General features: G+C 45.4%; 1 protein-coding gene across 1 annotated transcript in view; it reads left to right on the forward strand.

Annotated features, from left to right (window-relative positions):
* The window catches only part of LOC122936253 (calpain-13-like), a 139,431-nt gene extending 138,132 nt beyond the window's left edge, over positions 1-1,299 (forward strand). Inside the window, exon 25 of the mRNA XM_044292369.1 lies at positions 1,081-1,299. The gene's annotated coding sequence lies outside the window, so the exon portion shown is untranslated. The remainder of the gene's footprint in view (positions 1-1,080) is intronic.
* The last annotated feature ends 20,669 nt before the right edge of the window (positions 1,300-21,968 follow it).

Below are 21,968 nucleotides of genomic sequence, written 5' to 3' on the forward strand. Positions count from 1 at the left end.
CAAACAATCCTACAAGAAACACAGCAATATAGCAACATGACAAGAGAAAATGCAGATGTACTTAGCTGGTGGAGCAGCAAAGAAAGAGGAAGTTACTGAAGAGGAGCCGATTGATATAGGATCTGAGAGGGGAGGATCCTTTGTTGTTATGATTATGTAAATTTCTTCTTTGCTGCTATTGGTGGAAAGTAAAGAAGGAGAAAGCAATATGAGCCTCCGTGTCTTGCTGTAAAACTCAGGATCAGTACAGGATAAGTAATGTATGTACACAGTGACTCCACCAGCAGAATAGTGAGTGCAGCTCTGGAGTATAATACAGGATGTAACTCAGGATCAGTACAGGATAAGTAATGTAATGTATGTACACAGTGACTGCACCAGCAGTATAGTGAGTGCAGCTCTGGAGTATAATTCAGGATGTAACTCAGGATCAGTACAGGATAAGTAATGTAATGTATGTACACAGTGACTGCACCAGCAGAATAGTGAGTGCAGCTCCGGAGTATAATACAGGATGTAACTCAGGATCAGTATAGGATTAGTAATGTATGTACACAGTGACTTCACCAGCAGAATAGTGAGTGCAGCTCTGGAGTATAATACAGGGTGTAACTCAGGATCAGTACAGGATAAGTAATGTATGTACACAGTGACTTCACCAGCAGAATAGTGAGTGCAGCTCCGGAGTATAATACAGAATGTAACTCAGGATCAGTAAAGGATAAATAATGTATGTACACAGTGACTGCACCAGCAGAATAGTGAGTGCAGCTCCGGAGTATAATACAGGATGTAACTCAGGATCAGTAAAGGATAAATAATGTAATGTATGTACACAGTGACTGCACCAGCAGAATAGTGAGTGCAGCTCCGGAGTATAATACAGGATGTAACTCAGGATCAGTAATGTAATGTATGTACACAGTGACTGCACCAGCAGAATAGTGAGTGCAGCTCCGGAGTATAATACAGGATGTAACTCAGGATCAGTAAGGGATAAATAATGTAATGTATATGACAATTTTTTTATATTAACCTTTACAATTATCTGCATTTATCTGAATACATTGTATCTTGTAGGAGATGAGTATCCTCTGTGAAAGTGTCTGACTGATCTGCACAGCTCTTTGATTCTTTATGCTTGAGACTTACGATGTCTTGCTGTTTACATTTCTTTGTTCCCTGTACAATGTGTGGTAAATGTATTTTATCTAATGTGAATGTCCGGAGCTCTTAAGCCAACTGATCTCTTATATCTGTGAAGTTTCATGTAGATAATTTCTTAATTGTTAAATTAAAGTTTACATTGTGTCGCCCAGAAAATCTCCTTTTTTTGTTTTGTAAAAATGGTTAAATAAAATAAATAATATCATCTGTGTTGAGTCTCTATAGGTAGAGCACATATACAGCATCTGCCAACACAAAACGGCGAGTCTCGATTGAATGACTGTTGCGCAGCATGCAGAGACACGTACAATTCTGCATACACTACTAACACTATAAGTCCTCGTGCACACAAACGTTGTGCATCTGTTCCGTGCATTCGGGACCGCAATCTGTGGTCCCCAATGCACGGGCAACGTCCGTGTGGCGCCCGGGATGGATCGAGACCCATTTAACTTGAATGGGTCCTTGATCCGTCCGCACCGCAAACAAATAGAACAAGGATCGCACAGATTTACGATGATTTATGACGCTGTGTGTCCCTGTCATACCAGGAATCTACTGAATTACACTGAAAAAATAGAAAAGATGGATGGCACACTAGTATCTGGTGTCGCAAGGATTAAAAATATCTCAATAATTTATTAGTACACCAAATTACATAAAAAGAAACATTACATTTTTTTTTTTATCAATTATAAAATAAAATTAATTCTATCCCACAATAAATAATACTAGTATAGACTCCTACGTGGAGTATTATGAAGAATAGCATATCTAGAACCACAGTGTTGGTAATACTAATAGACGGTAATGGAACTGGTGTTAACAGCAATCTCTGCACCTCTTATATTAATTCAAAAAGGTGGCAGTGAACATAGCAATAAACATAGCCGTCTCTAGTTGGCAGCAGTTCACATTAGTAATAATGATTCGATGGGTGTAACACAAATCAATCAATTCTCTAAAATTGGCCCCGATAAAGAGAATGTAAATAAATAAATATATTTCTAATAAAAGTACAGGTGCAAAAGATAGAAAAAATGTAAAATGTAAAATGTATGAATATATGAAGAAATGTCTATATTCAATCCTCCTCAAGAGCGCAGTCACTGTATATAAATTAACTTAATAAATATTTAGTTCTTGGAAATTTATATTGCTCAGTGAGCTGTCGGCTTTATCCTGTGTTCGATCCTCAGTTAAAGTCACTCCTTTAGTATATAAACCGCGGTCATATAATCACAGAATCTGACATCCAGTATTAGCCCACAGTATTGGCACATATGGCTAGAAGTGATGACATGTTGTAATACTATGTTTTATACATTACCACTCGCTGATCTGTAGATGCTTATGTAAGCCGTGTACCGGGGTGGGCTCCCCAGGATACAGCGAAGTCACAGACAAGAAAAGCGAAAACTGACACCAGCTTTATATGCAAGAACAGAAACTTTACTTTAACAATAGTGAACACACAACAATATAAGTATACACCGACTAAATTATACCCCAGGCCCACAGTCACCGTCCCTGTCCGAGGGACAGGCCTATCTGATGGCGCACACAGCAGAGCCTGCAAGTCTTGCTGTGCCGGTAAAGAGGACACACCTACCCGGTGGCGGACGCAGCAGAGCCTGCAAGTCAAATACTGCGCCGCAGTCCAGTACAGTAAGGCCTAGCAAAACATGTAACCCTAACTATCTAACTACGATAAGGCCTAGGCTAGTCTCTGTTACTTCAGGCGCCACACAGTAGAATACAATCAGTAACCCAGTGCTCCAGACAAAAAAAATGACCAGGAGCCATTGGCTCCTAAACTAAAAAATGTAGGAGCCAAATTACATTTTTTAGTCGCCAAATTTAAAATGCATATAATTTTTTAAAAAAAAGGACTTTGAGAAGATGAGAAGCAGGTCACAGTAGTGAGCCAGCACTACATTAAGGAGAAAACCACATAGCTCTCACATCCAGGGACATCTTCTGGCTCTGAGCGCTGCGCTGTGATTGGTCAGCGCTGCTGTCATGGAGACGGAGAGACACTGGCGTCTCCTCCTCCTTGCTCTGAATGTTGAAAATACCCGGGGCCACAGCGGGCGAACGGAGCGGCGCCCAGGACAAATAGTAAGTGCACTTAGATCCCTGGGCGCCGCTCTATGCAGCCTACTACTAAGTTCATATTCTTTGGACCCACGAAAGGTCCTCTTTAACTCCTGTATACAATTGTCTGCAGCGGTATCACAGACCCGGCCTCAATAACAGGGCATGCGATGTGGCACCTGAGGGGTTAATTGCCGCGTCATGCCCTGCTATTGAGGCCGGGTGCCGGGTCTGTGATACCGCTGCCTATACTTATGTTTTACATTAATTGGTGGCGCAGTGGCGACAGCTCCTCCCCTCCTCCTCCCTGCTATCTCCCCATTGGCGGTAGTGGCGGCCGCTTCACAGTGGAGAGGGAGGGACTCCTTCCTTCTCCACTGACTGTGCTACTGAAGAGAACTTGGGCTGCGCAGGATCGCGGCGGTACAGTTGCAAATGGCGACAAGACTAAAACGTCTTGTCGCCATCTGAAAATTTTAAGGCGCATTGGCGACCGTTTTGGTCGCCATCTGGAGCCCTGTAACCAGGTGTACTGACCTGCGTCCGTTCGGGGTTCGAGGATGCCGCTTGCCCGGGATGGCCACTATCCTCTCAGCAACCATGCGGCCTTGCTTGATAATAAAACTTCTGCCCACACTCTGTACACTGTCTTCCTGGAACAATCTCTCTTTCAAAGAGCCGGATCCAGTAAGGGGACAACAGCTAATCTCCTTCCTCTGCGCGTCCATTCACTCCCGGACTTCCGCAAGCCAGGATGGAATTGTATTCAGTCTCTCAAAGAGCAGTGCTTCCACAATGTCAGATCAGCACTTCCTGGTTTTCAGAAGCAGGAAGCATGAGTCATCATCTGCTTTACATATGCAGATCCCAGAGTGTGGTGACTGTGCTGAAAAACAGTGGCCTCTAGTGCCCGGAATGCCAAATGACAGTTCCAATACAAATTAAACATGAACATTATACAGGCAGAGTTTATCCACAATCTCACATGCCACCCCACTCGAAGTTGTCGTCCTTGGCAACTCTCACCATACAAACTCTTCCTGAGCATAGCGCTGTGGAGGCACACCAGCATTGGGCCTCGCTGACCTTCTCAGATTGAAGGTTTCAGAAGTACTGGGGACATCAGGCATATTTGACAAGAGAGGAGCTGTTGACTGCTCAGCATTGCACCTGGGTGGCAAACCTGTCACAGCCGGAACCTCGGTGGACACCTGGGCAGGGACAACCCACCATTCCTCCTCTTCCTCATCTGAGGGACTTTCCTCCATACTCGGAGCGTGAGGAGGCACCCCCTCCACGCACACCGGCTCATCAAAATTGCAACGTCTCAACATATTACGGTGTAAGTTCCGTTAGGGTCCCCCTGTCTCTACTGGCTCTACCTCATAGACCGGAATAGCGGGGTCTACTCTTCTCTTCACCGTGTATGGCACTGCCTCCCACCGTCCATCCAACTTCCCAGACGGCCGTTTGGCTTTGACCATCACCCGATCACCCGGGATATACCCATCTTTCTGCACTGGTCTTGGGTTAGGGTGTATCACCTGTCCCAGGCGCTCCCCCACAACCTTGTGGACCGCTCTCAGCCGGCGGCGGTGCTCCTGCACCCATGCGGTTGTACTTCTCGTGGGGGCTCCATCGGGTTGGGCATGTGGAGATCTTCAATTTCCCGTCCAGCTCGTCCAAACATGAGCATATGTGGAGAGTATCCGGTGGTACTGTGTACTCTGTTGTTATAGGCCCACATCAACTCAGGTAGGTACGCGGGCTACTGGGCTTTTTGACTGTCTTCCAGAGTCCGCAGCATCTAAAGCAAGGTGCGTTTGAAGCGTTCGCATGCCCCGTTTCCTTGTGGGTGATACGGAGTGGTGAGGGAGCGTTCAATCCCATACAGTTGGTACAGTTCATTCATTAGAGTACCCTGAAAGCATGCTCCCTGGTCAGAATGTATCCTCTGTGGACACCCGAACACCTGTATAAAGTGTTTACAGACAGCTTCAGCGGCCGACTCTGCGGTTTGGTCTCTGGTGGGCACAGCCACTGCATACTTGCTAAAGTGATCTGTCATGACTAGACAGTACGAGTGTCCCGAGGTAGAGTACCCAATCTGTACATAATCGATCATCAGAAGTTCTAGGGGCGCTGAGGTGCGGATGGTCTGCACAGGTGCCCGCTGTTCAGTACTCTTACTCAACCCACAGGATCGACACTTGAGACATGCCGCGGCCACCATGTCAGCCAGATCTGGACAGTATACCAGCCGTTGGAGCCACTTGAACATTTTGTCGCTCCCAAAATGAGCTCCCTTTTCGGGAGCTTCCCTGGCGGCTTCCGGTCCCAACGACATGGGAATGACAATCTGTTGCCGGTCCTGCAGCTCTGACTGTAAGTATATGATCCGGCACAGGAGGCCCTGGGTAATTGTCAGCTTGTCCCACTGCCTTAACAACTTCTGACCCTCTGGGGTCAGGAGGGCTCGTTCTTCTGGCCGAGGCCAGGTCTTGCTCCGAACCCACTCTTTAACTTTCCACAAATCCCGGCAACTATCCTGGACTCTCTCCCAATCAGTCAACGTTGTCCCCAGCACTAGCGTCATTTCAGACGCCACCCCACTTGAATGTGCCACATCCGGGAACAGAGGTAAGCAACCAAGGTCAGGAGTTTCAGTATCCTCTAACTCCTCATCGGCTCTCTGAGTCGACTGTCCTACTGGAACTCGAGAGAGTGCATCGGCGTTGCTGTTCTCCCTACCGGACCGGAACTTGATGTGGTATTGGTACTTAGAGAGGCGGGCCAACCATCTTTGCTGGAGTGCACCGAGCTTGGCATTCTCCAGGTGTGCCAACGGGTTGTTGTCCGTCATCACGGTCACTTCTCCACCAGTCAGGTATTCTGCAAACCTTTCGGTCATGGCCCACACCAGTGCCAGTAGTTCCAGTTTAAAGGAGCTATAGTTATCAGGGTTGCGTTCTGACTCTCTTAGAGACTCCCATAGGCGATGACTCTCTCCCGTCCATCCTGGACTTGGGACAATATGGCCCCCAGACCATGTAGGCTTCCATCAGTGTACAGCAGGAATGGGGTATCAAACCGCGCATAAGCCAGGATCGGGGCATTGGTCAGCGCCTCTTTCACCGCTTCAAAGGCCTCTTGTTGCCGGGGCCCCCAGTCGACAGGGCATTTCTTCGGGCCCCCAGCCGTGCCTCTTAACAACTCATTTAATGGGCCCACCAGATGAGCGAATTTGGGTATAACCCTCCTGTAGTAGCCGGCCAGTCCCACGAACGCCCGTACCTCCCGTAGCGTACTTGGCCGGGGCCACTTCTGAATGGCCTCCACCTTGCTGGGGGCCAGTTTTACCCCCTCCTGGGTGACCACATGTCCTAAGTACTCTATCTGCTGTCGGAACAGCTGGCATTTTTTTGGCTTGATCTTGAGCCCATGGTCTCGTAGCCGTCCCAAGACTTGTCGCAGCTTCTGGAGGTGATCTTCAAAGGAAGCCCCGAACACTACTATGTCATCCAGGTATATCAATACTGATTCGAACTTGAGGTCCCCCAGACAGTGTTCCATCAATCGCTGGAATGTCCCCGGAGCATTGGAGAGGCCGAAGTGCATCCGGTTGAACTCGTAGAGTCCCATAGATAGAATGAGGGCCGTCTTGGCTTTGTCCTTCTTGGCCACCGGCACCTGCCAGTACCCACTAGCCAGGTCAAGAGTTGAGAAGAACTTTGCTTGGCTTAGGGCTGATAATGACTCCTCAATGACTCCTCAATCCGCGGAAGGGGGTAGGCATCCCAGACAGTCTGAGCATTCAGTTTCGGATAATCCACGCAGAACCGGAGACTCTCGTCTTTCTTCCGCACCAAGACTACCGGAACAGCCCAAGGACTTTGACTCTCCTGGATCACCCGGTTCTCCAACATGCTGGCCACCATATCTTTCACCTCCTGATACATCTTAGGTGGGATCTGCCAGTAACGTTCCCTGATCGGCGCAGCATTTCATGTTCGATAGCAGTAGCACACCCAAAGTCCTCATCATGTCTTGAGAAGGCCTCCTGAAATTCCCAGAGCGTGTCTTCCAGCAGCTTTTGTTCCCCCGAGGTCAGGGTTCTGCAGTCCACCCCCATACGGGCCATGATCACTCGACCGTTCCACTCAGCTGTCGGGGTTTCCCTTGAATGGATCTCCACAGCATAGGTCCAGGCTGATCTCCTATCCGGCTGCAGCGTGAAGCCCCTTCGTCGAGCGATACCCCCTTCGGACACATAAACTTTGGCCAGCAGGGTGTTTGCAGGGACGGTTAACTCGCAGTCCTCAACATTACAGCAGCGTATAGGCACATATCCGTCCTTCACAATGGCGAGGGCCCGGGCTACCATTGGGCGAATCTGCGTTTCTTCTTGATAAGCGGGTTCGATTAGGACCTCCAGTCCATTCAATCGTCGTCCAGCCCCCACTGGCAGCATCAATATTCGCTCTTGTCGAGGTGGGATCTTCAGCGGGGTCCTCCGGAGCACCCTCACATCTCCAATGGCCCTACCGGACAGGTTACTCTTTGGAAGGCTACAGCTCCTCACCATCTGTTGTAAGACCTTCTGGGTAGGCCGGTGTGCTGTGGCCCGTTGCAGTACTTTGGCCCTTCCTTGGCATAGAGTTGATGGTCTAGGTCTCTCAGTATATTCATGCCCAGGGTTACGTCCATTCCTTTCCAGGACGAATGGTCCACCAGCACGACCCCTTTCTTGCCGATGTCTTGCCCAAACAGTCGGACCCGCATCCAGACTATCCCTCGGACATCCATCTCTCTATTATCGGCAGCCGTCAGCCTGATGACGCTACCGTCTTCGGGCTCCATCATATGCCCGAAGTGCCTCTCGAAGAACTCCAGAGGCATTAGGGTACACTCTGACCCTGTATCAACTAGGCAGCAGACCTTTCGGCCTTCCAACTCGGCTTCTAATACGGGGCTGCTGGCATACAAGTCACGTTCTTCACGCAGAGGGCTTAACTTCCAGCTACTGCAGTGGTCGTAAGTTTAACGTTGGCTCAGACGCTACCTGTTCTGGGCACTCTCTGGCCATATGGCCGTACTTTCGGCAAGCCCAACAGAGGGGCCCTCTTCTGACCGGCTCCCTCACCAGGGTTGTTCTGGGTGGAGTGGCACGAGGTGTGGGGACCATTTCCGGACGCCGGGATGGTTCTGCCTTCATCTGAGACACTTCCAGCCGAAGCTCTTTCAATTCAGCCCGCAGGGCCTGGACCACATCCTTTAAGGACTCCGATTCTTCAGACCCCGGCCGGTCCCTTGTAACATGCGTGCTATTCACCACTCTTGCTGCCGCAGGTATGGGCTCTTCCTCTCTCTCTACGGCGGCTAAGTAGACACTGTAGAATGTTATATCGGCCATTGTTCGGGTCATCTCTTGTAATTTATCTTGTAAGAATTTGTTGGAGAGCCCCACTATGAACTGATCTCGTAGAAGCCGATCCACCTCCCGGAAGGCGCCCATGGCCTAAGGGTCTCATCGTTGTATCTCATTCAGCGTCTCCTGTAGAGCATTGGAATATTGCATCAGGGTCTCGCCCTCCCGCTGGGGTCGGTTAAAGAAGTGACTCCGTAACTGTACCATTTTAGCCCGCCCTCTTGGGCTCTCTCTAGCAGGGAGAATATCTTCTCTAGGGTATCTCTCTCGGAGTCAGGCCTTACCATCACTGTCCGCCTGACGTCACCCTCTAGGGCTCCCAACGCAACCTCGGCCCGCAGTTCGGGGGTCAGGTTACACATTTTAACCGCACTTCGCACCCTTTCAGTCCAGTCCTGCAATGTCATGTTTCTACCGTCATACTTTGGCAAGATGATGCAGCAGTGCCCCTACAGGGATGTATCCTACTGGGTTAGCCATATTGTTGGGGGCAAGCTGGACTTGCGCCTGTGCACCCTGGGCTGGGTCCTGATCCGGCACCAATGGCGCCGGGGGACGATCTCCGGCCGCATTCCCGTCCATAACGGTCACTGTATCCTGCCGACTACGCCAAGTTGTAAGCCATGTACCGGGGTGGGCTCCCCAGGATACAGCGAAGTCACAGACAAGAAAAGCGACACTGACACCAGCTTTATATGCAAGAACAGAAACTTTACTTTAACAATAGTGAACACACAACAATATAAATTATACCCCAGGCCCACAGTCACCGTCCCTGTCCGAGGGACAGGCCTATCTGATGGCGCACACAGCAGAGCCTGCAAGTCTTGCTGTGCCGCTAAAGAGGACACACCTAGCTGGTGGCAGACGCAGCAGAACCTGCAAGTCAAATACTGCACCGCAGTCCAGTACAGTAAGGCCTAGCAAAACATGTAACCCTAACTATCTAACTACGATAAGGCCTAGGCTAGTCTCTGTTACTTCAGGCGCCACACAGTAGAATACAATCATGCTCTGCAATGACAGTTCCAATACAAATTAAACATGAACATTATACAGGCAGAGTTTATCCACAATCTCACACTTACTCCCCTCCGTGATGTTCTTTCTCCTGTTAGCGGTCCGGCTTGATCGCGAGTCCCGCTGTCCTGTTGGCGGTGCTGCTTAATCGCGAGTCCCGCTGCCCTCGGCGTCCTACGTGGTGGATTGTTCAGGGTTGCGCCGGGCTTGTGTAGGGGTTCAGCTTTCCCTCTAGTTGATTAAGCAAAAGGTGGGGGAGAAGTACTTTTTGAATTTTTCAGATCACTGTTTGGCTGATATGCTGCATAGATATAACTTTCAGTCTCTGTTCATCATATATGGCGTGCTGGCTATCGTAGTCCCCCAAACGTGTTTCGGAGCATACGTGCTCCTTCCTCAGTGGGTTATTGGTCCGTAATGGATATAATGAAACATTGGACCGGATTTTGTCTAGTTTGTGGACCGAGCATTCCTATTCAAATCACTTGATATGAACGCTCATATTTCAAGTATATATATCGGAATAGGAACATATAAAGTGGAGGTATAGATAAATATAAATGAAAAAGAATAAAAAGAGTAAAAAAATGTAAAAAAAAAAGTATATATATATATACTGTATATAAAAACATATAAAAATATAAAAATATAAATATATTTATAAAAATATAACCATGGTCCTCGATAGATATCTGAATATATATATGATAAGATATATAGATATTTGTGTATATAATTAGAGTTGAGCAGACACCTGGATGTTCGGGTTTGACAGGTTCGGCCGAACTTGAGAAAAAAGTTCGAGTTTGGGACCCGAACTTTTGAGCACTAAAATGGCTCTAAAAATGTCATGGAAAGAGCTAGACGGCTGCAAATGGCTTAAAAATGTGGTTAAGAGCATGGCAAGTGCTCTGCAAACAAATGTGGATAGGGAAATGACTTCAAATAACATAAAATATGTAAAAATAAAAAATAATAATCTTGCTCTAGGAGGACGAGGTCCATATGGAGTAGGAGGTTGAGGAGGCGGTGGATGTGGCGGTGTAGGTGGAAGTGGCGGTGGAGGAGGAGGAGGTAGCCTACACTGCTTTTTGGTTTAAAATTTATTTTTATTTTTTAAAATTAGGGTCCACCACAAAACATTGGGAAATATTACCCTCCAGTCGTGCTCTACACACGTTCAGACAGTACACCGGCTGCAGGGCAGGCCAGCACCTCCAAGGGGTAAAGGGCAAGCCATGTGTCCAATTTGGAGACCCAGAAGTTGCAGGGGGCAGACCCGTCAGTCAGTACGTGTAGGTGTGTGCATACATACTGCCCCACAATGTCGCACGTCCCCGTGATGTTCACCATCCAATTTGATATCTGCTCTATCAACTTTCGATGTTCTTTTCTGCGCCTACCATGGTGATCACGGGTGGCGGGGATTCAGGGTTCCAGGCCAGAGAGGGGGCGTGAGAAAGAGAGACCACATTCAAGGGAGGATTCATTTTTTCAAATTTAAAATTATAGAGTTGAAATATGGGAGAAATTATTAAAGCATAAAAGTGGGACAACTTTTTAAAGTTTAAGCATTAAATGAAAGATTGTGGCGCGCATTAATTACTGAATAATATATAAAATGTTATTCCCTGTCACCTATGCAGAGCAGGGGTTTCTATCCGGCAAAATTTGAAAAATGTCACCTGACAATGTAATTGACGATTTTTTTAAATTTAAGTTCCTGTCACCTATGTAGAGGTGTCCCAGTGACGTCCACCATCCATTTGGATATCTTCTCTATCAACTTTCGATGTTCTTTTCTGAGCCTACCATGTTGATCACGGTTATTGGCGAATCAGGGTTCCACGCCGGAGAGGGAGCGTGAGAAAAAGAGACCAAATTTAAGGGAGATAAATTTATAAAAAATAATTGGGATCGAGAAGAAATGTGGGAAAAGCTATTGAGGCGCAAATGTTGGCCAAAAGAGTATAGCGGAAATGTGGGACAAAGTATTGAAGCTTAAATGTGGTACAACTTGTTTAAGTTTAAGCTTTGAATCAAAGGAGGTGGCGCGCATCAATTAAAGAAGCATTTCAGAAATGTTATTCCCTGTCACCTATGCAGAGCAGGGGTTTATTCACATCTAAAATTGTATAATGTCAACCCAAGAATGTAACAGAAAAATTACAGAAATTAATTAACCTGTCTACTTGGTAGAGCAGGGGTCTATGACGGAAAGAAAATGTTTATTGTCACCTGAAAATGTAAAATAAAAATTATTGAAATTTATTAAGCTGTCAACTAGGTAGAGGAGGGGTATATTACACCCCAAAATTGGTGAATTTGACCCTAAAATGTAACTGACAAATGTTATTATTTTTTTTTACCAGTCTAATAGGTATAGCAGTGGTACTTCACACCCAAAAATTGTTAAATTTCAACTGAAAATGTAACTGACAATAATTTTTTTATTTTTTTTACCGGTCTACTAGGTATAGCAGTGGTACATCACACCAAAAAATTGCTGAATTTCACCAGAAAATGTAACTGGCAATCTTTTTTTAATTTTTTTTTTACCAGTCTAGTAGGTATAGCAGTGGTACTTCACACCCAAAAATTGTTTAATTTCAACAGAAAATGTAACTGACAATTTTTTTAGTTTTTTTTACCGGTCTGCTAGGTATAGCAGTTGCACTTCACACCCAAAATTTTTTGAATTTTAACTGAAAATGTAACTGACAAATTTTTCATTTATTTTTCACCTGCCTACTAGGTATAGCAGTGGTACATCACACCCAAAAATTGGTCAATTTCACCAGAAAATGTAACAGAATTTTATTATTGTTTAACCTGTCTACTAGGTATAGCAGTGGTACTTCACACCCCAAAATTGGTGAATTACAACAGAAAATGTAAATGACAATTTATTTATTTATTTTTTACCGCTTTACTAGGTATAGCAGTGGTACATCACACCCAAAAATTGGTGAATTTCACCCAAAAATGTAAATGACAATTTATTTTTTAATTTTGTTAACCTGTCTACCAGGTATAGCAGTGGTACTATACACCCATAAATTGGCTCATTTCACCAGAAAATGTAACTGACAATTTATTTTTATTTTTTTACCGGTCTACTAGGTATAACAGTGGTATTATACACACAGAAATTGGTGAATTTCACGCGGAAATGTAACTGACAAAGTAGTGAAATGACATAAAATAAAATACGTACAAATAAAAATTTAAATTTTGATTTATGAGGTGGAGTTCCATATGGAGTAGGAGTTTGAGGAGGCGGTGTACGTAGCGGTGTAGCTGGAAGCGGCGGTGGAGGAAGACGAGGTAGCCAACACAGGTTTTTGGTTTTAATTTTATTTTTTAAAATTAGGGTACACTCCAAAAGAGTGTGAAATATCCAAAATACAAGAATGAGCAATTGCGCTGCAGTATAACAATGGCTGCTTAGTGCCGGTATACATATTCTGCACAAGGTACGGACAAGTCCTGAGGGATCCATGCCTGGTTCATTTTAATGAACGTGAGCTTGTCCACATTGGCTGTGGACAGGCGGCTGCGCTTGTCTGTGATGACGCCCCCTGCCGTGCTAAACACACGTTCAGATAATACACTGGCTGCAGGGCAGGCCAGCACCTCCAAGGCGTAAAGGGCAAGCTCAGGCTATGTGCCCAGTTTGTAGACCCAGAAGTTGAAGGGGGCAGATCCGTCATTCATTACGTGTAGGCGTGTGCACACATACTGCTCCACCATGTTGGTGAAATGCTGCCTCCTGCTAACACGCTCCATATCAGCTGGTGGTGCAGGTTGTTGTGGCGTGCTGACAAAGCTTTTCCACATTTCGGCCATGATAACCCTGCCTTCTGAGGTGCTGGCGGTGCCCCAGCTGCGTTGGCGACCTCTTCCTCGTCCTCTGCCTTCGCCTTGTGCTTCCACTGTGCCCCCCGCTGTCAGGTGGGAATGCCACCAGCAGCGCGTCTACCAGCGTGCGCTTGTACTCGCGCATCTTACGATCAGTGACGGAATTAAGGACGGTACGTTGTCCTTGTAACAGGGATCCTGCAGCGTGGCCACCCAGTAATCAGCACAAGTTAGAATGTGGGCAACTCGGCGGTCGTTGCGGAGACACTGCAGCATGTAATCGCTCATGTGTGCCAGGCTGCCCAGAGGCAACGAAAAGCTGTCCTCTGTGGGAGGTGTATCGTCTGTGTCCTCTGTACCCCCCAGCCACGCACCAGTGATGGCCATGAGCTGGTCTGGGTGCCACCCTGCTGTGAACATGGTTCCTCCTCCTCCATCTCTATCTCCTCCTCCTCATCCTCCACCTCCTCATCCTCCAGAACTGTACCCTGGCTGGACAATTGTGTACCTGGCATTTGTGGGTGCAGGAACCCACCCTCGGAGCCACTTGGGAATGACTGGCCGGAAACCCTACAAAATGATCCCTCTTCCTCCTCCTGTGCCACATCCTCTTCCATCATCGCCAGAAGCGTTTTTTCAAGGAGGCATAGAAGTGGGATAGTAACGCTGAGAACAGCGTTATCGGCACTGGCCATGTCACCTCCCGGAAAACAACGTGACAGGGCATCCACCTTCACATTCTTAACCCCAGGGCGGAACGTGACAACAAAATTAAACCTTGAAAAGAACAAAGACCATCTGGCCTGTCTCGGGTACAGACGCTTGGCTGACTCCAAGTAGGCCAGATTCTTATGGTCAGTAAACACGGTAATAGGGTGTCTGGCTCCCTCTAGCCAATGGCGCCATTCCTCAAAAGCTAACTTGATGGCCAACAACTCCCTATCTCCCACATCATAATTTCTCTCTGCGGAGGAGAGTTTCTTCGAGAAAAAGGCACACGGACGCCATTTGGCAGGAGAGGGACCCTGAGACAAGACCGCACCCACACCCACCTCAGAAGCGTCCACCTCAACAATGAAGGGCAGAGAGACATCAGGTTGTACCAAGATGGGAGCGGAAGCAAAACTCTCCTTGATACTAGAAAAGGCCTTTACGCGCCTCTACCGACCAGGAGGAAAAATCTACCCCCTTTCTAGTCATATCAGTGAGTGGCTTAACAACAGAGGAATAATTCAAAATGAACTTCCTGTAATAATTGGCAAAACCCAAAAAGCGCATCAGCGCCTTTTGATTCTCAGGAAGCTCCCAATGAAGCACAGCGCGGACCTTCTCGGGGTCCATGCGAAAACCAGAAGCGGAGAGGAGAAACCCCAGAAATTGAATTTCAGGAACCGCAAACACACATTTTTCCAGTTTAGCATACAATTTATTCTCCCGCAGAATGAGCAAGACCTGACGTAGGTGGTCCCTATAGGTCTTGAAATCCGGAGAAAAAATCTCTCTGACGAAACATGAGACATCCTCAACATGAGCATCACTTACAGTCAAACGGATATTGTGAACTATGCCCTTTAACGATTTTTGAGAAAGTGGAGCGGAATCAATAGCAAAAACAGGTATGTCCTTTCCAAAAGTGCATACCTGGAAACCATGTGTTACAGCAAATTGACTATCAATGAGATTGACAGCTGCTCCACTGTCTACAAAAATCTCACAAACAATGTTCTTGCTCTCTAGCGCCACCCTGGCAGGAAGGACAAAACGAGAACTACAAGCAAATTTCCGCATCAACCTTGCCAATGGTAACAGATGGAATTTTTTTTAGAGGATTTCTTTCTTTTTGTTTCTTTATTACCCTCAAAACTCTCCCTGGATCTTCTAGAGGGGCAAACATTTGCCAAATAATTTATACCTCCACAACAGAAATAAACCCTCCTCGGAGAGCTGAATCCTCTATTATTAGAGGCAAGCAAACCCAGTTGCATGGGCTCCTCCTCAAAGGGGATTGAGAGAGACTGAGACCTCTGTGCACTGAATGAGACAGACCCACTGTCCTTGGACTGAATATGACAGGAAGGAGTGATCTCTCTCCTCTCTCTAAGACGCCTGTCAATACGAACAGCCTGAGACATGGCAGACTCCAAGGAGGCAGGTCTCTCATGAAAGGCAAATACATCCTTCAATCCCTCTGAAAGACCATGGCAAAATTGACTTCGGAGTGCAGCATCATTCCAACCAGAATCAGCTGCCCATCTCCGAAATTCAGAACAGTATAACTCTGCGGACTGTTTACCCTGGCATAAAAGATGCAGTCTAGATTCAGCCAGAGCAATACGATCCAGATCATCATATATCTGACCCAGGGCTACAAAAAATTAATCCACGGATCGGAGGGCCGTGCCCCCACCAGTAGTGAAAAGTCCCAAGACTGAGCGTTATCCCTGAGCAGCGAGATGATGATCCCCACCCTCTGCTCCTCATCACCAGAGGAATGGGGAAGTAGGCGAAAATGGAGTTTGCAAGCCTCTCTAAAACAAACAAAATTCTCACTACCCCCGGAGAACGTATACGGAAGCGAGATCTTAGGCTCAGAACAAACTCCATGAACGCAAGCTGAACCGGTCACCTGAAACTGAGATACAGTTTTACGGAGATCTGCTACCTCCAGTGAAAGACCCTGCATACGTTCAGTCAAGAGTGAAACCCGGATCCATGCTTAAGACGGTTTAGGCGGTTTATAATGTCACAGGTGGTGTTGCAGAAAACTAGAAGACAACAAACGAAGATCCGACTGACTTGATCCCAAACTAAGGAACATAAGGGTGAGCCCTGTAAAAGCCCTAGCACTCTCCCTGACTTCTCAGCCCATGCAAAAATCTCTATGATAGATAATTGCATGCCCTCGTGCCTCGACTGTATGACACCTGAACACCCTATAATAGTGAGGGGGCACGACCACTGGCTCCCTACACTTAATACGGAGGGAGTCAGGGTCACTTAGGATCAAGCAAACAGGAAAACACAAATAAATGAACAGACTTATCTGTAGAAGCATCAGTTGCAGCATCCAGCATGCACACACTCCAGAAAGTTGTATAAACCGCAAAGTGATGCAGTATGGGAGGGGATTTAAAGGGATGCAATCAGTGCAACTAGATGACAGCTGAGAGAGGGAAACGAGATGACAAAACGAAAGCAAAACAAAAGAACCTCAAGCAGGAGGTTCTGAAGAACGTCTGTCAGAGCTTCTCAGATATCTGGTGGTGACACAAAGTCATCAAAAAGCAGAAGAGACTGCTGCATGACTTGGGGCTTAGACTGCTTGGCTGATTTGCAAGGGGGTGAGGTGAAAGACTGATGGACATCGGCTGCAGGTGCCAACTGTGGTCTTTCAGCAGGAGACTGGGTGGGAGACAATGTGAAGGAACTGGATCCACTGTCAGCAACCCAATCTACTATCACCTGTACATGTTCAGGCCTCACCATTCGTGGAGCCGCATTAGGCCCGACCAAATACCGCTGCAGGTTCTGTTGCCTACTCGCACCTGAGGAAGGGGTTTCACTTGTGCGTGTAGCTGGCACAGATAGACTACGTCCTCTCCTTGCAACAGGAGCTCCACCAGCAGCACCACGACCTGGGCCAAGTCCCTTTTTTGACGCTCTCCTCATATTTCTCGAATTTAGGATCTTGCCCTAAATGGGTGTTAATAGTAGAATAGAACGACAGTATGTAAAGGATGTATCTCACACGGCCTGAACCAGACTAGGCCTCAATTAAAGATTTGTTTGCCCAAAATGGCTGTATTTCAAATACCTGAATCAAACCCCTGTATTTAAAGGGTGTATCTCACACGGCCTGAACCAGACTAGGCCTCAATGAAAGATTTGTTTGCCCAAAAGGGCTGTATTTCAAATGCCTGAATCAAACCCCTGTATTTAAAGGGTGTATCTCACATGGCCTGAACCAGACTAGGCCTCAATTAAAGATTTGTGCATTAAATGGCAGTATTTCAAATATCTGAATATAACCCAAATGTATAAAGTGTGTATCTGACAATGACATATGCAGCAAAGGCTGCCAAATAAACTTTTTTTGCCCAAACGGGTGTTTGTTTAATAACTGAATATGGCAGCAGTATATAACCCTGGAATTTCAAATGTCAAGATGCTGCAATGCCTTAAATATTGTGTATTTTGCCCCAAAAGGGTGTTTTATTAATAGAAGAATATAAGCCCTGTATATACAGGGTGTATCTCACACGGCCTGACCCACACTAGGCCTCAATAAAGATTTGTGCACCAAATGACGGTATTTCAAATATCTGAATATAACCCAAATATATAAAGGGTGTATCTCACAATGACATATGCAGCAAAGGCTGCCAAATTTATTTATTTTGCGCAAACGGGTGTTTGTTTAATTACTGGGTGTTTTTTAATAACTGAATATGGCAGCAGTATATAACCCTGGAATTTCAAACATCTTGATGCTGCAAGGCCTGAAAAATTGTGTATTTTGCCCCAAAAAGGGTGTTTTATTAATAGAAGAATATAAGCCCTGTATATACAGGGTGTATCTCACACGGCCTGACCCACACTAGGCCTCAATTAAATTTCTTTGCCCAAAATGGCTGTATTTTAAATATCTGAATCAAACCCCTATATTTAAAGGGTGCATCTCACACGGCCTGAACCAGAATAGGCCTCAATTAAAGATTTGTTTGCCCAAAATGGCTGTCAAATACCTGAATCAAACCCCTGTATTTAAAGGGTGTATCTCACATGGCCGGAACCAGACTAGGCCTCAATTAAAGATTTGTGCACCAAATGGCAGTATTTCAAATATCTGAATATAACCGATATGTATAAAGGGTGTATCTCACAATGACATATGCAGCAAAGGCTGCCAAATAAACCTTTTTTTCCCAAATGGATGTTTGTTTAATAACTGAATATGGCAGCAGTATATAACCCTGGAATTTCAAACATCAAGGTGCTGCAAGGCCTGAAATATTGTGTAATTTGCCCCAAAAAGGGTGTTTTATTAATAGAAGAATATAAGCCCTGTATATACAGGGTGTATCTCACATGGCCTGACCCACGCTAGGCCTCAATTAAAGATTTGTGCACCAAATGGCGGTATTTTAAATATAGGAATATAACCCAAATATATAAAGGGTGTATCTCACAATGACATATGCAGCAAAGGCTGCTAAAAAAAAAAGTTTTTTGCACAAATGGGTGTTTGTTTAATAACTGAATATGGCAGCAGTATATAACCCTGGAATTTCAAACATCAAGGTGCTGCAAGGCCTAAAATATTGTGTATTTTGCCCCAAAAAGGGTGTTTTATTAATAAAAGAATATAAGCCCTGTATATACAGGGTTTATCTCACACGGCCTGACCCACACTAGGCCTCAATTAAAGATTTGTGCACCAAATGGCGGTATTTCAAATATCTGAATATAACCCCTGTATATACAGGGTGTATCTCACATGCCCTGGTCCACACTAGGCCTCAATTAAATTTGTTGGCCCAAAATGGCTGTATTTCAAATACCCGAATAGAACCCCTGTATTTAAAGGGTGTATTTCACACACCCTGATCCACACTAGGACGCTATCAAAGAATTGTGCCCAAATAACTGAATAGAAAGACAGTATGTAAAGACGGTATCTTACAATGACATCTGCAGCAAAGGCTGCCAACTAATTCTTTTTTGCCCAAACGGGTGTTTGTTTAATAACTGAATTTGACAGCAGTATATAACCCTGGAATTTCACACGTGCTGATGCTGCAAGGCCAGAAAAACTGTGGAATCTGGCAAACAAATGTGTTTTTAAAAATCAAGAAAATGATGGCTGTATTTCTAGCTTAAATTGCACACTGACTAATTCAGATGTTGTATATTGCCAAAAAAGTGTTTTGGTTTTTTTTGTAACAGAATATGAAAGCTGTATATATTAAACTTGAATTTAACACTTGCAGATCAGGAAAATAATGTTTTTTGGCAAAAAAGTGTGTTTTTAAAAACCCAGAAAATGATGGCTGTATTTCTAGCTTAAATTGCACACTGACTAATCCAGATGTTGTATATTGGCAAAAAAGTGTTTTTTGGGTAACATAATATGAAAGCTGTATATATTAAACTTGAATTTAACACTTGCGGATCTGGAAAATAGTGTTTTTCGGCAAAAAAAGTGTGTTTTTAAAACCCCAGAAAATGATGGCTGTATTTCTAGCTTAAATTGCACACTGACTAAGCCTGCAAATGCACCAGATGTTGTAAATTGCCCAAAATGTCCCAAAAGCTCAGATGCAGTGCTAGTGCACTGAGCTTGCATAAAATGGCCGCCGCTGCCGCCCACCTAACTGACTTATAAAAGTTATATTTTTTTCGGTCACTGGGCTCAGGGCAGGATAAAAAAATTGTGCCCTGCACTCACAAAACACAATGTATGTAGATCGCTGAGTTAGATTCAGGTTTTGAGCAAAGATTCTCTCCTATTCTCTCCCTGAAATCACCAGCAGCATCCTCTCCCTACACTAAGCACAGCAGAGTGACGTGCAGCGCTACGTGACTCCAGCTTATATAGAGAATGGGTCACATGCTCCACTGGCCAATCACAGCCATGCCATTATTAGGCATGGCTGTGATGGCTTCTAAGGTCAGACAGTTAAACGCTTGCCTTTCAAAAAGCACCAAGAAAGCACCAAACACCGAACCCGAACTTTTACTGAAATGTTCGGGTTTGGGGTCCAAAAATCCTAAAGTTCGGTACGAACCCGAACTTTACAGTTCGGGTTCGCTCAACCCTATATATACTGCATACAAATTTGATAATAATTTCAATAGACAGCAGCTGCGTTACCTGTGCGTTTTGTGTATTAGTCCAAAAATATAGAACAAATAATGATAATAATAGGAAATATTCATGAGGGAGATAATGAAATCAACTATTATATTGCTCCTATGACTCATATTTAAGATATGCATGTGCATATAATAGAGAGGTGATTGAGTAGTAAATAGTAGATAGTAGTGAATAGGGATGGGAGCCCTCCAAGGAGAGGAGAGCGAGGTGCTGATAAGAAGCCAAACACTCAAAGTCCCGTTCTCAAAGGACACCCACCCCAATTTTATAGGAAACCGGGATCATAGTATCAAATTCGAAGATTCTGTCACAACCAGACAGCTGAGAAGCTCTGACAGAGGTCTTTCAGAACCTCCTCCTTGACTTTGTTGTGGTATTCAGTTTCTCATCTCGTTAGCCTCTCTCAGCTGTCATGTGTTGGACTAATTGCTTCCCTTTAAATTCCTCCCCAGAATGCTTTTCTGGGCGGCTTATATTTCTTCCTGGAGTGTGTGTGTGCACGCTGGTCTTGTTCTCCTGTCTGCTACAAAAGCTAAGTGTTGAACATTTATCTGTTACTTTCTGTTTGCTGGATCCCAGGTGACCCTGACTCCCTCCGTATCTTGTGTAGGGAGCCGGTGGTCGTGTCCCCTCACTATCGTAGGGTGCTCAGGGGTTATATAGTCAAGGTACGTGGATATGCAAACCTCCACCATTCGGATCTTTGCATAGGCTGAGCAACCAGGGAAAGTGCCAGGTCTTCTGCAGGGGTCCCCCCTTGGTTCCTTAGTTTTTGGATCCAGCAAGTCATTTATGCATGTTGCTTTGCCTTGTTTCCTGTACACCGTCCGTGACATTATAAGCCGCCCTGAAAAGCATTCTGGGGAGGAATTTAAAGGGAAGCAATTAGTCCAACACATGACAGCTGAGAGAGGCTAACGAGATGAGAAACTGAATACCACAACAAAGTCAAGGAGGAGGTTCTGAAAGACCTCTGTCAGAGCTTCTCAGCTGTCTGGTTGTGACAGATTCTCCTAGATTTAATTCTCAACATGTTTGCTCTATGGTTCCCCCCCTTTCCAGTGTCTTCTAATTTTCTCAAAGGCCACATATGTAAGTGCTGATGGATCTTGATTGTGATGGTCCTTAAAGTGTTTGGAGACTGAGTGTTGTTCATAGCCTTTTGTGATGTTAGAAATGTGTTCGGCTACCCTTTTCTTAAAGGGTCTCTTAGTTCTTCCTATAAACTGTTTATGACATGGACATTGTAATAGATTAATGACATCAGACCAGTCACATGATAGATGATATGATGTGATATATGTGGGAATTGTATGTCGATCTGATTGTGATCAGGTGCTGCACATCTCGTATCTTCACAGCATATAGATACGAGATGTGCAGCACCTGAAACTACGGATACTGGAAGCCTGTGCTAGCATTTCTCCTGCGGTGTTGCTATCAGTGTGTGAAGACTAGGAGAAGAGGGTTGCATTGACAATCCAACACAATGGGCAGCACATTGAACACATTTTATAA

This window comes from Bufo gargarizans, chromosome 4 (assembly GCF_014858855.1).
Source record: "Bufo gargarizans isolate SCDJY-AF-19 chromosome 4, ASM1485885v1, whole genome shotgun sequence".
Lineage (NCBI taxonomy): Eukaryota > Metazoa > Chordata > Amphibia > Anura > Bufonidae > Bufo > Bufo gargarizans.